This window comes from Pinus tabuliformis, chromosome 7, assembly GCF_031772625.1.
Source record: "Pinus tabuliformis cultivar Carrire ecotype Pingquan chromosome 7, CPIR1, whole genome shotgun sequence".
NCBI lineage: Eukaryota > Viridiplantae > Streptophyta > Pinopsida > Pinales > Pinaceae > Pinus > Pinus tabuliformis.
Genome location: NC_142293.1, coordinates 174,281,249 through 174,299,375, shown reverse-complemented (window position 1 = coordinate 174,299,375; position 18,127 = coordinate 174,281,249). Strand labels below are relative to the sequence as shown.

At 36.2% G+C, this 18,127-nt stretch overlaps 1 pseudogene; it reads right to left on the bottom strand.

Annotated features, from left to right (window-relative positions):
• Positions 1-15,902: 15,902 nt before the first annotated feature.
• Positions 15,903-16,541, bottom strand: LOC149246398 (heat shock protein 90-1 pseudogene; annotated as a pseudogene).
• Between the last annotated feature and the right edge of the window lie 1,586 nt (positions 16,542-18,127).

The window sequence follows — 18,127 nt, the reverse complement described above, 5'->3', positions numbered from 1 at the left end:
TGTTGTGGTAGCAACCATAGAAGAAGCCAAGAATTTGACATCATTAACAATTGATGAGCTAATGGGATCACTTCTATCGCACGAGGTAAGGATAGACAGAAATAAAGATTCCACTTTAGAGACTGCTTTCAAAAGTCAGGTTTCTATTTCAAGAGATAGAGGTTGAGGCAGAAGTAGATCGAGATGCAGAGGATGAAGCAAAAGATATGGCGGTCAGAGAGATGGCCGAGAAGAGCATGAACATCAAAGTGGAAGAAACTGCAAAAACTTCAGCAATAATCAAAGGTGAGATGTTATTATTGCAATAAATTTGGTCACTATGCTCGTGATTACAGGAAGAATAGAATTTATCAAGGGAACCAAAGAGAAAATGTCACTATAGCGAGTACTAACTCCATGTTCCTATCTTTCCATACAATGCATGAAAATTCTAATAATGTGTGGCTATTGGATAGTGGTTGTAGTGACCACATGAAAGAAAACAAGAATTTGGTTGCAAATTTGGATTAATATGTGAAAACAGAGGTAAAGTTTGGGACTAAAAAGACTGTGGATATAGATGGAAAAGGAGTGGTCAACATTCTAAGCAAGCAGAGGGAGACTAAGACAATCTCAGAGGTATATTATCTTCCTGGTCTTAAACATAATTTGATAAATGTTGGTTAATTGACATAGAAAGGATATAGAGTTACATTTCAAGGTCAAGAATGTGTTATATATGACAAGCCCCCAAGAAAGCAGCTGATAACAAAGGTGCAGATGACGAGGAACAAACTCTTTCCTCTAATTATGAAGTACAATGATCATGTGAGTTCTTTACAGTTGCATATTATGATGATTATTGATTATGGCACTTTCGGTTTGGACACTTGCACTTTTTCGGTTTAAGATTGTTGCAACAGAGACAGATGGTCAGAGGATTACCCCCAATCAAAGAACCTGCTAGTACTTGTGAGTGTTGTATCTTGGGAAAGAAACACCGTGAAAGTTTTCCAAAGGACGTTGCATACAGAGCAAAGAAACCTCTTGAGCTAGTGCATATAGACTTGTGTGGATAAATGAGGACACAATGGATTGGTGGAAGTTGTTATGTCCTCACTTTCATTGATGACTATAGCAGAAAGACGTGGGTTTATTTCTTGAAGCAAAAGTTTGAAACTTTTGCAAAGTTCAAATAATTCAAAGCCTTAGCAAAGAATCAAAGTGATCAACAGATCAAGGGATTGAGATCAGATCGTGGTGGAGAATATGATTCAAATACATTCCATGATTACTTCAAAGAACATGGAATCGAAGACAATTTACAACCAGGTATACACCGGAAAAGAATGGTGTAGAAGAGAGAAAGAACAAGACAAATATGAACATGGCAAGAAGCATGTTGAAAGGCAGAAACTTGTCTAATGAGTATTAGGAAGAAGAAATTGCATGTGCTATTTATGTGATAAACATATCTCCTACAAAAAGTGTGATGAATAGAGTACCAGAGCAAGCATGGTTAGGTATGTCTTGCAACGTATCTCATCTTAGAGTATTTGGATGTGTAGCTTATGCACATGTTCCTAAAGAGCGAAGAGGCAAATTGGATGACAAAAGTGAAAAATTCATTTTATAGGTTATAGTGAGCAATCAAATGATTACAAATTGTATAACCCTGTCATCAAGAAGGTCGTAATTAGCAGAGATGTTTTGTTCAAAGAACAAGAGTCATTGAATGGGACTGTAGACAAAACAATTGATGAACATGTGCCATTGATGGAAGAAGATGATGCAACAGAAAAGGAGTAGCAAGAATGATAGGTGAAGTCACCAAACAAAGACACACCAACAAGGAATCCAATATTTTATGAGCTGCATGGGTCTTCAAGCAGTTCAAAAGATTGAGGTTCTCCTAACAATTAATCAGGGGATGAATCAAGAAATGGTAAGAGAAAGATGAGAAGTATGAAAGATATTTATGATGATTTGGATGTTAGTTCAAATTTCTCATTGTTTTCATTCCAACCTTCTTCGTTTGAAGAAGCAATCAGAGGTGAAAATTGGGTGCAATCCATGGATGAAGAAATTGAAGCTATTGAAAAGAATGATACATGGATTTAGTTGATTTAAAAAAGGACAAAAATCTCATTGGTGTAAAGTGGGTGTACAAGACAGTTTAATGAGAAAGGTGAAATTGATGGATTTAAAGCACAACTTGAAAAAAAAAAATCTCGCAGCTACTGGGAATAGATTTTGGAGAAATGTTTACTTTGGTAGCCAAATTGGATACTGTAACAGAAATTATAGCAACAAAAACTGAGAACAAGTGGAAAGTATATGAGATGGATGTGAAATCAACCTTCTTGAATGGAATTCCAGAAGAAGAAATTTATGTGTAGTAGCCTCCAGGTTATGAAGTTGAAGGTAACGAAGATAAAGTTTACAGGTTGAAGAAATCTCTCTATGGACTGAAGCAAGCGCCTAGATCTTGGTATATCAAAATCGACAACTACATGATTAAGAATGGATTTTGTAGAAGCAACATTGAGCCTACCTTGTACACAAAGGTAAATGAGCATGGACAGATTTGGATTTTTTGCTTATATGTTGATGACATGATTTTTACAGGTGATTTTGAGTTAGATGAATTTAAAGAAGATATGATGAAAGAATTTGAGATGACAAATCCTGGTCTCATGAAATATTTTCTTGGCATGGAAGTTGAGCAATCTGAAAAAGGAATTTTTATTTTTCAATATAAATATGCCAAAGTTTTGTTGAAAAGATTCATGATGGAAAATTGCGAACTTGTCCCTAGACGTGTTGCAACAGGTATAAATTTAAGCAAGGATGATGAAAGATTAGATGTCAATCCAACTGTATTCAAAATATTGGTTGGAAGCCTCATGTATCTCATAGCTACAAGACCAGATATCATGCAAGGAGTGTGTTTCATTTCCAAATATATGGAGACTCCAAAAGACACACATTGGAGTGCAAGAAAAATCATTTTGAGATACATAGTAGGAACTACAGATTGTGGCATAATTTATGCAAGAAAAGAAAATAAGGATATGAATGGATACATAGATAGTTATTTTGTAGGAAATTTGGATGATAGGAAGAGCACTTCTAGTTTTGTGTTCCATGTTGCTTCAGGTGTGATTTCATGGGAATCTAAGAAGCAACCCATTGTGACACTTTCGTCAGCAGAAGAAGAATATGTAGCAGCAACATCAGCTACATGTCAAGTAGTCTGGTTAAGAAGAGTATTTGATGGATGAAAGAAGAAACAAAAAGGATCAGCAACAATATATTGTGACAACACCTCAGTGGTTGCAGTATGCAAGAATAGTGTGTTTCATCAAAAGTGCAAGCATATTGATACTAGATATCACTTTATTAGAGAACTTGTGAGAAATGGAGAAGTTCACTTGAAGCCTTGTAAATCTAGTGATCAATTGGATGATATATTTGCAAAGTCATTGTCAAAAGATGTGTTTGAGTTTCATAGAAGAAACTTGGGTGTTGGAAGCCTAGCTGAGACATAGAACAACATGCATGTTTGAGTTGTTATGTGTCAGTGTTTGTTTAGCAGTCGTAATTAAATGGGAGTGTTAAAATAAACTAATTACTCCCACATGAGGAGTTGGCTAAAATTAGAGAGTTAGTTAACTGAGTGTTGAGTGTTGAGTGTTCAAGCATTGAGTCAAGTCAAGTTAAGTCATAGTTGAATTAAGTGTGTGGTTGCATGTCAAGATATTTTAGGCGAGTCGCTAGTCGAAAAGGTTTAAATACCCTTCAGTAGACTCATTGTAAGAATCAAGTTTTGTGTGATCAAATGAAGAGCAGTAGCTTTTGTGTTTTGTGTGTGAATTTGTGTTTAAGATCCTATGCCTTTCAAACAAATGGTATTGGAGCTAAAGAAGGATCACAAGATCCATGGTGCTTATAGAGCCAATGAGAAAAGAGCCAAGAAAAAAAAGCTGACAAAAAAAATAATAATAATAATTTGCGTTAAAAATTTGTTGAACTTTTAAAAAACACGCAAATTTCACACTTAATTAGTACCCAAAAACACCCATAAATTTCGTTTAACTACAATTTTTGAGAATATCGAATTAATTGCAATGTTTTTATAAGGTCGGGTGAGCTCAGGCCATTAATAAGACACAGGCCTCAAGGAGTGAAAGTCGCGTTAACAAAGTCAACGACAACAACACGTCGGCAAAAACGTTGAGTGTGGTTGATAGAGCAATTTACGAGGCTGAGTTTATTAAAAAGGTTATTCATAAGACCACTCACGAGGGTTTTATTTCAAAAGATAATTTTGTTAAAAGAGATAATTGATTCGAAAGCGTTTTTTTATTATATAAAAACAAAAACTATACTTATTAAAAAAGAGTTATAAAGATTTTAAAGGAGTATTATAAAAGTATTTTTTTATTTTATATATATATATAAAAAGATTTTATATAAAAAATAAAAATAATCAAAGGGTTTTATTGAAAGGGTGTTTATAAAAAAAAAGAGGAGTTTAGCAAATCTTATAAAAGGAGAAAATTAGGGTTTTTTGATGAGAAATCTTGAAGAAAGATGTTTTTCTCAAATTTCCAGCCCCAGTTCCCACCGTTTATAGGGAAGGATTATGGTGTGTGGGCCATTAAGATGACGACCATGTTGCAGGTTCATGATGGGTAGGATTATGTCCCGTTTGGGTTTTTAGAACTTAAGGATGAAGCAGAGGAATGAGTTCTCACTAATGCGGAGAGGGAACAATGGAAGAGAGACAAAAAGAAGAATGCACAAGCATTGCAACTTATCCAACAAGGAGTGGACCAAGAAGTGTTCTAGAAGATTATGATCACATCTTCAACAAAGGAATCATGGGATACTTTAGCTACAAACTATAAAGGTATGGCCAAAGTCAATATTGTTAAGTTGCCGAATGCTAGGAGTGATTTTGAAATCCTGCAGATGAAGGAGACAAAGGACATCGATTATTTCATGAATCGGGACATAACTATTATAAATCAGTTAAAGATTTATGGTGAAAAAATTAAAGATCAAACAGTTGTTGAGAAGGTCCTTGGATCTTTGTCTACCAAATTTGATGTTGTGGTAGTAGCCATAGAAGAAGCCAAGGATTTGGCATCATTAACAATTGATGAGCTGGTGGGATCACATCTATCGCACGAGGCAAGGATAGACAGAAATAAGGATTCCACTTTAGAGACTGCTTTCAAAATTCAGGTTTCTATTTCAAGAGAAAGAGGTCAAGGAAGAAGTAGATCGAGAGGCAGGCGATGAGGAGGAAGATATGGTGGTTCGAGAGATGGTCTAGAAGAGCATGAACATCAAAGTGGAAGAAAATGCAGAAACTTCAGCAATAATCAAATATTTGGAAAATCAAAGGTGAGATGTTATTATTGCAATAAATTTGGTCATTATGCTCCTGATTGCAGGAAGAAGATAGTTGATCAAGGGAACCAGAGGGCTATTATCACTACAAAGTGTACTAACTCCATGTTCCTATATTTCCATACCATGCATGAAAGTTCTGATAATGTGTGGCTATTGGATAGTGGGTGCAGTAACCACATGACATGAAACAAGAATTTGGTTGCAAATTTGGATCAATATGTGAAAACAGAGGTAAAGTTGGGGACTGACAAGACTGTGGATGTAGATGGAAAAGGAGTGGTCAACATTCTGAACATGTAGAGGAAGCTGAAGAAAATCTCAGAGGTATATTATCTTCCTAGTCACAAGCATAATTTGATAAGTGTTGGTCAATTGACATAGAAAGGATACAAAGTTATATTTCAAGGTCAAGAATGTGTTATATATGACAAGCCGCTAAGAAGGAAGTTGATAGCGAAGGTGCAGATGATGAGGAACAAACTCTTTCCTCTAATTATGAATTACAGTGATCATATCAGTTCTTTTACGATTGCATGTTCTAATTACTATTGGTTATTGCACTTTCTGTTTGGACACTTGCACTTTTTTGGTTTAAGATTGTTGCAGCAGAGACACATGGTAAGAGGATTACCTTCCAGCAAAGAACTTACTAGCACTTGTGAGTATTGCATATTGGGAAAGAAAAATTGTGAAAGTTTCCCGAAGGGAGTTGTATACAGAACAAAGAAACCTCTTGAACTAGTGCATACAGACTTGTGTGGACATATGAGGACACAGTAAATTGGTGGAAGTTGCTACTTCCACACTTCCATTGATGACTAAACAAAAAGACGTGGGTTTACTTCTTGAAGCAAAAGTCTGAAACTTTTGCAAAGTTCAAAAAATTCAAAGCCTTAGCAGAGAACCAAAGTGATCGACAGATTAAGGTATTAAAGTCAGATCATGGTGGAGAATATGATTCAAAGACATTCCATGATTAATGAAAACAACATGGAATCAGAAGATTGTTTACAACCAGGTACACACCATAGCAGAATGTTGCAGCATAGAGAAAGAACAAGACAATTATTAACATGGAAAGAAGCATGTTGAAAGGCAGAAACTTGTTTAATGAGTATTGGGCAGAAGTTGTTGCATGTGTTATTTATGTCATCAACTGATCTCCTAGAAAGCGTGTGGTAAACAGAGTACCAGAGCAAACATGGTTAGGTATGTCTTGCAGGGTATCTCATCTCAGATTATTTGGATGTGTAGCTTATGCACATGTGCCTAAAGAGAGAATAGGCAAATTGGATGATAAAAGTAAAAAATGCATATTTATTGGTTATAGTGAGCAATCAAAAGCTTACAAATTGTATAAAGTTGTCACAAGGAAAACCATAATTAGCAGAGATGTTGTGTTCAAAGAACAAGAGTCATTGAATGGGACTGTAGACAAAATAGTTGAGGCACAAGGGCCACTGATGGAAGAAGATGATGTAGTAGAAAAGGAGCAGCAAGAATCACAGGTGAAGACACAAAACAGAGACACACCAACAAGGACTCCAAGATTTTCTGAGCAACATGGATCTTCAAGCAGATCAATAGATCGAGGTTCTCCTAACAATCAATCAGGTGATGAATCAAGTAATGGTAAGAGAAATATGAGAAGTATGAAAGATATTTATGATGATTTGGATGTTAGTTCAAATTTTGCATTGTTTTCATTCCAACCTTCTTCGTTTGAAGAAGCAATCAGAGATGAAAATTGGGTGCAAGCCATGGATGAAAAAATTGAAGCTATTGAAAAGAATGATACATGGGATTTGGTTGATTTACCAAAGGACAAAAATATCATTGATGTAAAGTGGGTGTACAAGACAAAGTTGAACAAGAAAGGTGAAAATGACATATTTAAAGATGACTTGTAGCAAAGGGATTATTGCAACAACCTGTAGTAGATTTTGGAGAAAGGTTTGCTCTGATAGCCAGATTGGATATTGTAAGAGAAGTTATAGCCAAAATAGCTCAGAGTAAGTGGAAAGTATATAAGATGTATGTGAAATCATCCTTCTTGAATGGAATACTAGAAGAAGAAATTTATGTGCAGCAACCTCCAAGTTATGAAGTTGAAGGTAACGAAGATAAAGTTTACAAGTTAAAGAAAGCACTCTAAGAACTGAAGCAAGTGCCTAGAGCTTGGTATAGCAGAATCAACAGTTACATGATTAAGAAAGGATTTTTCAGAAGGAATGTTGAGCCTACCTTGTACACAAAGGTAAATTAGCATGGACAAATTTTGATTGTTTCCTTATATGTTGATGACATGACTTTTATAGGCGATTTTGAGTTAGATGAATTTAAAGCAGCCATGATGAAATAATTTGAGATGACAGATCTTGGTCTCATGAAATATATTCTTGGCATAGATGTTGAGCAATCTGAAAAAGGAATTTTTATTTGTGAATATAAATATGTCAAATATTTGTTGAAAATATTCAAGATGTAAAATTGCAAACCTGTCCCTACACCAGTTACAACGGGTACAAAGTTAAGCGAGGATGATGAAGGATCAAATTTCAACTCTATTCAAAAGATTGATTGGCAGACTCATGTATCCCACAACTGCAAGACCAGATATGATGCAAGGAATGAGTTTGATTTATAGATTTATGGAGACTCCAAAAGGCACACATTGGAGTGCAGGAAAATCATTATGAGATGCATTGCAGGAACTAGAGATTGTGGCATACTGTATGAAAGCACAGAAAATAAGGATTTGATTTGATATACAGATAGTGATTTTGCAGGAAATTTTGATGATTGGAAGAGCAATTATGGCTTTGTGTTCCATCTTGGTTTAGGTGTGATTTCATGGGCATCTAAGAAGCAACCCATTATGACACTTTCGTCAGCAAAAGCAAAATATGTAGCAGCAACATCAACATCATGTCAAGTAGTCTGGTTAAGAAGAGTATTTGATGGACTCAAGCAGAAACAACAAGGATCAACAACAATATATTGTGACACCACCTCAGAGATTGCACTGTCCAAGAATATGTGTTTCATCAAAAGATCAAGCATATTGATACTAGATATCACTTTATTAGAGAACTTGTGAGCAATGGAGAAGTTCACTTAAAGCCTTGTAAATTTAGTAATCAATTGGCTGATATATTTGCGTTCAGTCAAGTCGAGTTAATTCATAGTTGAATTAAGTGTGTTGTTGCATGTCAAGATATTTTAGGCGAGTCACTAGTCGAAAATGTTTAAATACCCTTCACCAGGTTCATTGTAAGAATCAAGTTTTGTGTGATCAATAGAAGAGCCGTAGCTTGTGTGTTTTGTGTGTGAATTTGTGTTTAAGCTCCTCTTCCTTTCCAACAAATTGGTATTGGAGTTGAGGAAGGATCAAAAGATATGTGGTGCCTACAAAGGCAATGAGGAGAGGGTCAAGAAAAGAAATGAGGAGAGCGTCAAGAAAAGAAGACCAACAATTTAAAAAAAAAAATGTGTTGCATATTTGTCGAACTTTTATAAAGTGCGCAAATTTCACAATTAATTAGTACAAAAAACCGAGAAAATTTGATTTAACTATGATTCTAGAGAATATCGAGTTAATTGCGTTGTTTTTATATGGTCGGGTGAGCGCAGTCCATTAATAACACATAGGCCTCAAGGAGTGAAATTTACGTTAACAAAATCAACGACAACAACGCGTGGGCGCAAACCCTAAGTGTGATTGGTAATGCGATTTACGAGGCCGAGTTTATTAAAAAGGTTATTCATAAGACCACTCACGTGGGTTTTATTTCAAAAGATAGTTTTGTTAAAAGAGAATTAATTTGAAAGGGTTTGTAAAAAGGTTTATTTTTAACGTTTACTTTTTATATAAAAAGAAAAACTATGCTTCTAAAAAAGGAGTTATAAAGTTTTTAAAAGGAGTATTATAATAATATTTTTTATATAAAAAAACAAAATAATCAAAGGGTTTTATTGGAAGGTTTTTTTTTAAGGAGTTTATAAAAGCTTATAAAAGGAAAAATTTAAGGTTTTTTGATAAGAAATCTTGAAGAAAGATGTATTTCTCAAACATCTAGCCACAGTTCTGATCAAGTGCTCAAAATTATGCTCAAAAATCAAAGTGTCAGAATTTTGTTAAACTTAGCTCCAGATCAAAGATATTGTCATTCTGAATCCAACAGTGTGAACGACACTCAAATCTGAGCTCGTATACAGAAGTTAGAGCAAGTCAAAGTTTAGATTTGACTTGCTTACATGGAAGGATTGGATAATGTGGTAGGCCCTTCACCGAATGAGGAGGTGCCAAGTGGTAGGTGGCCATTGGCCCCCTCATATCGCAAATCGCAAGTCATAGGTTGGTCGGCATTAGAAATCGGCCCCCGAGCAAGGAAGGGTTGCGATGCAATCACAATCACACATCAATGAAGGGAAGGCATTACGAAGAATCAGCCCTCGATAGGTCCCAAGTTGCGATGCGATATCGCAATCGCATGTTGAAAATAGGGTAGAGTCCTGCACGTAAAATACCGTTGATTGCGATATGCGATATTCCAGATGCGACAAGGATTAGGTTGCAGTTTAATGTCCCATCGAGTCTGCCGAATCACAATTGCACATTTTCACCTTGTTTTTGGACCATAAGCCCGCATAACTTCTCTAATTGCGATTTGCGATTTGGACGATAGAATATGGCCTGCTGTGCAGCGAAATTTTGGCCTAGTTAGCAAATTTTAGGCATAATTTGATGGTTAGTGCCCAGAAAAGGGGAATTTGTTGAACAAGTTGTGGGAGAATAGGGAGAGGTCATAAATTCTTTAGTTCTTATCCAAATTAGGTGAAAAAAGAGTCAATTCTAACAGTTTTGGCAATTTAATAGCACCATTTACCACTCTTGGTAGATCTGATGCTCTGGTTATGGCCTAGGGCAACCCTTCCTTTCCAGACTTGGTCCAAAATCTAAAAAACAATATTTTATTTCCTATATGCTACTTTCCCCATGTTAAAAGCGTGTACACATGGGTCAACATATACCCAACCCACGTATATGTGTTAAAACACTTAAAAATAATAAATATCCTTAATTTCGGGTGGAGTTTATGGGTTTTACCTATTACTCACCTACTATAGCCTGTGGCCCAACTGTTTCCCAACTGAAAAAACTAATTTGGAGAAGTATAAATAAGCCTCCATGGGAAGGCCTAAGGGGAGAAGAGATGAGATATTGATATTATAGTTGATTGATCCCTGATCGAGTCTGAAGAAATCACTGTGCCTCTTGCATTCCCCAAGCTTCAGGAAACTCTTGTTTTCTCTTTTGATATATCCTTCATGCCTCTTGTGATATCCTTGTATATGTTGATGGAAGAAGATTGCTGAGGCCGGGACAGGATGGATCCAGAGGACAATTCCGCTTCGAGCTAAAAGAAGACTCAGGTTGTAGTTTTCCACCTTTCATTTAGCTTACATCAATAAAGAAATGATGTTCTGTTCCTGATATTTATCGTGTTTATGAATTTATCCATGTTATGATTCTTTTATAAATCTTATATTAATGCATAATTGTTCATTCTCATATATGATCTAATGTATATATCATGAATATGCTTTCTTTTACTGCTGTTGTATATGCTTTTCTTGAATAATTTACAGGTTCCAAAGGCATCAGAAGAAGCAGAGGGTTTGAACCCTGCAGGATATACCCAAACGTAGGACCTCTGGGGAAGGACACTTCTTCCAAGGACACAAATGAGTAAGATGGTCTCCCTTACATATCTTACAAGGGAACTTAGGTTTAAAAATTCTACGCTTAGGTTTCTGATCAACATCCATTCCACCAACATGACTAGCAGTGGTTGATGGAAACTCCCTAACATGACTCGCAGAGGTTAGTAACTCTTTCCAAAGAGAGATAGGACTTGTGCCCCAAGTCCTACCTTTGTGATCTAATGTACTCACAGAAGCAGGTGAGTCAACAGAAATATGACTCACAGAGGTAGGTGACCCATTGCTAGTATGACTTGTAGTGACTAGACTTATGCCCCCAGCGTGACTTGTAGCGGCTGAAAGCTCATCTCCAACATGACTAGCAAAGGTTGGTGATTCATTGCTAGTATGACTTGCAGTGACTAGACTTATGCCCCCAACATGACTTGTAGTGGTTGAAATCTCATCTCCAACATGACTAGAAGAGGTTGGTGATTCATTGCTAGTATGACTTGAAGTGACTACAGTTATGACCCCAGCATGACTTGCAGTGGCTGAAATCTCATCTCCAACATGACTAGCAGAGGTTGGTGATGAATGGATAGAACTATTCTTCTTCTTCGTCTTCCTCTTTCTCCTCTTTTTAGATCTCTTATTACAAGAGGGAGGAGAAAGAGGAATCCTAGATTTCTCTTTGAAAGAAGATGAACAATTAACACCCATTTGATGCCCTTGAAATAAAGCATTCATATGAGAAGCTTCAAGAACATCAGGAATATTTGGAGTGGACCATAGCCAAACTGGTAGTCCAACATTCAATCCAAGAATATTCAAAGTGGCCATCAAGTAGGTACCAACGTTTCCAAAGAAACGAAAAGCACAAGGATCCCCTTTTGGAAGGGTACCTTGGTTGGCCTCCATAGGGATAGGGGCCATCACCAGACTTATTCGCGGATCCTTCCCTTATGAGAATGTACAAATGACTTTCCAAGGAAGAGAGATGCACAATCAAAACCTTTTCCCTTAAGGAGGCAACTGCACACCTTTCAAAAAGAAAGATCAACAACCTTTCAAGATCAGTGGAGTGGTAGTGTTGTAGTGTTTTCTTCTCAATGATGTACGAAAAGAACCCAATTAAGATCGTGGATGAAAAACGATCTCAACAATACAAATGACTATTAAACATTATAGATCTGCAGCTATTGATAGAAACAAAACCTGCCAAAATCCTGATCTATGCTACAATCATAGTTAAACAGTAAAATAAAGAGTAATAACCCCAAAACATCCAATGGAAACCAGATTTATAAAGAATGATTTTATTATAACACCTGTGAAGGGAACAAATATATGTTACCAGTCCCCCTCTATGGGATGGGTTCTTGGCAATCCTCAAACGCTTTCAGCTTCTATAGAGTCTCTCTCCTCTATAATGCATAAACCCAAAAAAAATATGGTGTGCAACAATGAAAATAATCAGAGTTACAACAATGAGTGCAACAATGAAAATAATCAAAAGTGAATAATGAATGAAAAACCCTCCTATTTATAACAAAATATTGAGTTATCCTCGAATAATGAGCAATAATAAAATATTATTGATCCCATTCTTGGAATAACCACCTGGAATATTTTATTATATTTGTTTAGGAGGGAAAATGTATTTAAAATTTTATTTAGAAATAATAAATAAATAAATGATTTATTTATTATCTCAATAAATTAGTTAAGGAATAATAAACAAATAAGGATTTATTTAATTATTCCTAAGGGATTTAGTCAAATTTAACAAAGAATAATAATTAATTAGTGATTAATTAATTATTTTTAGAGAAAAAATAAGATAAATGATGATTTATCTGTTTATTTTTCATGATTGGGTCAAATTTGACAAGGAATAATAATAAAACAATGATTTAATTAATTATTCCTAGAAGAATATCAAATAAATAGTGATTTATTTAATTATTCTTCATGGGTTTGACTATAAATTACTTAATAAAGGTGGTTTATTAGGTAATTTCTCATAGTGAAAGCAATTTTACTATGGTAAAATGGTCTTTACATGGTGTATTTCGATCCAAGGCTAGATGATCAATTTTTTGGCGATAACAGATTTCCCCCCAATGTAGTAGTGTTAGGAGAAAAATGTATGACCGAAGTATGTTGTAAAGACACAATCACTTAGACAACACAGGGGAGTCAAGGAGAGAGAGAGACTAATGAAGCTGAAGCTGAGAGAGGATAGTGACAAAGGGGGTGAGACTAATGCAAGTCTCTTTTTTTTTGTGGTATCGAACCTCAATGAGGTGGGGGAGACATACCCATACCCTTTGAGATAACTTAGTACAAAATAATGGTTCGCCCAGAAACATGAAATTGAACAATAAAGCACAAGCTGAATGGTACATGACACACTGGCATAACAGAGCTAGAAAATAATACAATGTGCCCCATATACATAATGCACCTAGTAAAAACATGATCCAAGACTGAATACAATAATATCTAAGTACATGAGATGCAAAGTCCCTTCCCTCAAAAAATGGGTGGGAGGGAGGGTAGAACAACCAAAGAAGCTCGGCCAAACAAGGAAGGGCTTTGCAAAACTAAATGGATCATTTGGAGGAGACGTGCATGCAATGAACATTGCGATCAGTAGAAACCGAACCCATCAACTCTGTGTTGAGCCTTGAAAATGTCATTCATTTCCATTACACTTTCACTATTATGTCCATTATATCACCTCCATTTCACCTCCATTTCACTACTATGTCACCACATTCATGCCTCTTTCATTATCATTGGGCCACCTTTATGTTTTTCCAATCTTTATTATTTCTAAGCCTTTTAAGTGAATTTGTGGTTAAACATTAGAAAATAATGTGCATATGCTTATACCTAACAAATGGGTTGAGATTGTTGACATGTGTAGGTTGAAAGGAGGCTTCTAGAAGACCCTTATGTGGCACTCTAAGGCCAAATTTGAATTTGGTTGGAAAGAATCATGGGATCATGAGGATATGTGTCACATCTCCTAATTGTATTGTAACTCTAAAAAGACATGTGTCTTATCAGTTCCTATTTTGATTAGGACTCTAGAGGTAGAGGGAGAGATTCATGGACTATCATTAATGAGATGGCTCTCATCTTTTTGTATAAATAGGAGATCTCTCTCCTTCATTTGCTAGTCTTTTCTTAGTCCTTTTAGCTTGTTAGTCCCATGGCTTTTGAAAGCTTTGGAGAGCTTTGTTGTACTTTGCACTTTTGAAGAAATTGAATAAAGCTTTGATGTTCTCAACATGGAAGGAGATGTGAAGTAGATGTCATGGAGCATATTAGGATGTAAGTAGAGTAGATTTCATTTTGTAAATATTGCTTTGTAGAATGTAAGGTAGATTAGATTTTCATTCATGCAATTTTAATTTATGCAAGTGTGTTTAATTTTGCTTTGATTTCATAGGTGGTAGGGGGCCCCTGCCTTGTATAGTTGTCACTTTAATTTCTTGCATTTCTTTTTCTTATTTCATGTATATTAATGTACAGATGTCTTTACTTTATTTTCTTGTATTTCTTTTTCTGATTTTCATGTATATTAATGTACAGTTTGAATTACTGCATTTTATTTTCTTTTTAACATGTATATTATTGTACATAAATTGCTTTCAAGTTGATTGTAGATTAGTGATGCACATAGCCTTTTAATGAACTAATGACGTGATAGAATCATCTTGTCCTTTTGTTGAAGCAGCAAGGATACTAGGTCTCATAGTCATTCTCTCATTATTTGATTATTGCATTTTATTTTGATTGAACTAGTTGTATATTTACACTTTTGTTTAAATACTAACTCCATCAATAACATGTTTTAAGTTCTTTTGAAGTGCTAAGTTTTGGAAATTACCATTAAGGACATAGGCCTTGTCTTGAAATCTTTATCCATACTTGTCCTTTAAAAGTATTCTTAAGACCTTAGAAAACCAACAAGAACAAAACCCCAAAAACAACATAAACTATAAAACAACGATGTAAGAGAAAGGTTAACTAAGCACATATAGTGCACCACACTTCATCAGTTTACGATACCCGGATTGATAATTTATGTAGAGCAATCTAAGACGTTAAATTGACTAGACATTTTGGCGCCATTGCCGGGGAAGTGTAATTAGGAGACCTTATTTCTTACATCTGAAAAAAAAAATTAACAATTCTTGAGTATGCTCTCCTCCTGCACTTTGTGTGATCTAGAGGATCAGAAAAAGGATTGTTAAGTAAAAAAAGAAAAAATAATAATTCTTGAGTATGCTCTCCTCCTGCACTCTGTGTGATCTGGAGGATCAGAAAAAGAATTGTTAAAAAAAAAAATAGGAGACAAAATAAACTTCATCACTTCAATTGATTCAAGAAAAAAAAAAAGAAGAGAAAAAAAAGGAGAAGAGAAAAAAATAAACTTCATTTCATTTCCATTTTCACTCCATGCCATCCATTTCATCAATAAAAGTTATTTCCCCATGATCATTTCCATTAAGATTGCCTAACTATCTCTATTTAGCTAAGTGGTTGCTGTGACACTGGTTTCCGCAGCTGATACCAGGTTTCCGCAGCTGATACCGGTTTCCGCAGCCACCACTCTGTTTTTCGAATTTACAGTCAAAGATGTTAGTGCAATAAAATGAAAATGCAGGAATGACTAAGCAATACAAAAATTCACAATTTCAGAGGAAAAAACAATCTATGGCTATCTCCATTCCTAGTTTTCGCTGTGGCTTCAATAAAAAAATCTGCCTCCCTGATCAAGCTTTGGCCTTAAAACGAACCTGCAAAAGCATTACGTCTCCTTTAGTTTTTTTCATGTCTCTTGCAAACAGCAGCATCTCCCGAGAGATATTCAGGGGCAGATCATCGGAGTCCACAAACCCTAGGTATTCGGGAATAAGCTCCTCACAGTTGTTCATTATGAAAACCCTTCTCACATAAAGCTTAATATTGTTGAGCTTCTTCTTTGTATCAAAGAGATTGAATGGAGCCCTCTTCGGAACAAAGAGAACAGCCTTGAACTCCAATTGACCCTCTACAGAGAAATGCTTCACGACCAAGTGATCCTCCCAATCATTGGTGAGACTCTTATAGAACGATGCATACTCTTCCTTTGTAATCTCCTCTGGCTTTCTCATCCAGATGGGCTTTTGCTTGTTGACGAGACTCCATTCATGTGACACTTCCTTTACCTTATTTTTCTTCTTATCTTTCTCCTTTTCCTCCTCCACTTCCTGGATATCCCCTTCATCTTCCTTCTTCTCCTCTGTCTCCTCTTCGTCGTCACTGACCTCCTTCTCGGTGGTCTTCTCAGTCCACAAATAAATGGGGTAGCTAATGAACTCGGAATGCTTCTTGATCAGATCCTTCAGCCGCCTCTCCTCCAAGTATTCCATATAAAAAAAAAATTTCAAAATCAATTTCACAGCCGAATGCAGAACTGTTAACTCAGGAAAAATGCGTAAACACAGGAAAAACGTCAAACTTCAAACGTTCGATTTGCCCAAATGGAGACGAATTTCAAAAAACTAAAACATGGGTTTTTTTTCCAGGTGGGTTAATTAGATAACCCAGAAACCGTTTGAGAAAATTCGTGGCGGTCTGGGAGAAATATTCGGTTCTTTGGAGCCTCTTTTTTTGCCGCCGCGTGAAAAAATTGAGTTATTAACTGACAGTTTGATGTATTCCGCGTGCCTGAAGAAGGATAACGCCAATTTGATTATGTGCTGGACTCTTTGCCACCACGTCCTCTGCCCATATGCCACCCATTGCAATTCATTAAAACCCGTTAAACAACAGTTTCAATTGAACACGACTCCCCGTTAAACAGCAGTTTCAATTGAACACGACTCTCTGTCGCTGCCACCGTTTCCATTCTCGTTTTAAGACACCACTCTCGTTTTTACTGTAAATCTCTCTCTTTTCTTTTTCCTCACCTCTCTGTTCAAAACCCCGATCACAAGTTCTGCACCATACCGTTTATCTACTCTGTTACAACCGTAATTCCCCTGTTTTTCCCGTGAGCATTCTCCTCAAGCGTCCATATACCACTGTCAGAGCTTCAAGTAAAACTGAGAGCCGAAAATGGGGAAATTGTTAAGAGTAGAACCGGAGGGTTCGAAATTTTTAGAGGGTTACCCACAGACAAAGGAAGCACTGCAGAAAGCCAAATGGTTGAAGTTCATCCAAAAATTTAAAGGGTACAATAAAGAGGTGACAAAGGCATTTGCCCGGTCATTTAATGGAAATACTGTGGAGGTAGGAGACCTGCAGTTCACCATAACAGAGAGCACCTTGGCCACAGCAACTGGTTTGCCTCAAAAAGGAGAACGCTGGTTCAAAAACAGAACAGTTGAAGATCAAGAGTGGAAAAATATGCTCAAGAATCCAGGTATGGATACCTCCATTTTCACTAAGGGAATCCCTGTACATGTCATTAAGGAAGAGTGGACTTCATTACTGTTGCTTGTTCAAAAATTTTTAACATGTGAAGGCCGCTTCGGTGTCATGTATGTATACCATGCAAGAATCATGATGCACTTTATGGATGACCATGCTATCAACCTCAAAAAGGGTGGTTCCTTTGCTATTTCCATGGAAAAGGCTATATGGAAGATCAGTTTGTTTACACCTTAACTTTCTTTTGGCAGAGTTCCTACTTGCAGACAATGAAAAAAAATTTCAAAATTGATGATAAACTGTTTTAGCCACTTTCCGCAGCCAACACAGCGTTTCCGCAGCTCACACAGGCTTTCCGCAGCCAATCCCGGATTCCGCAGCTGTTTTGTTAAACTCTAGGTTGCAGGTGTCATCAAGCAAAACAAGTCACATGGGTAGCTGGGGGAATGTTGGTACATGGATGGTGTCCTATTCATTCGATCAAATTTGATGAAAAAGACCCCGGTCAAAGGGAAGTCAAATTGTGTGTTATCACAAAGTCGCCACACTAAGTCGCTACATGTCAAGAAAAAATAATAATTTT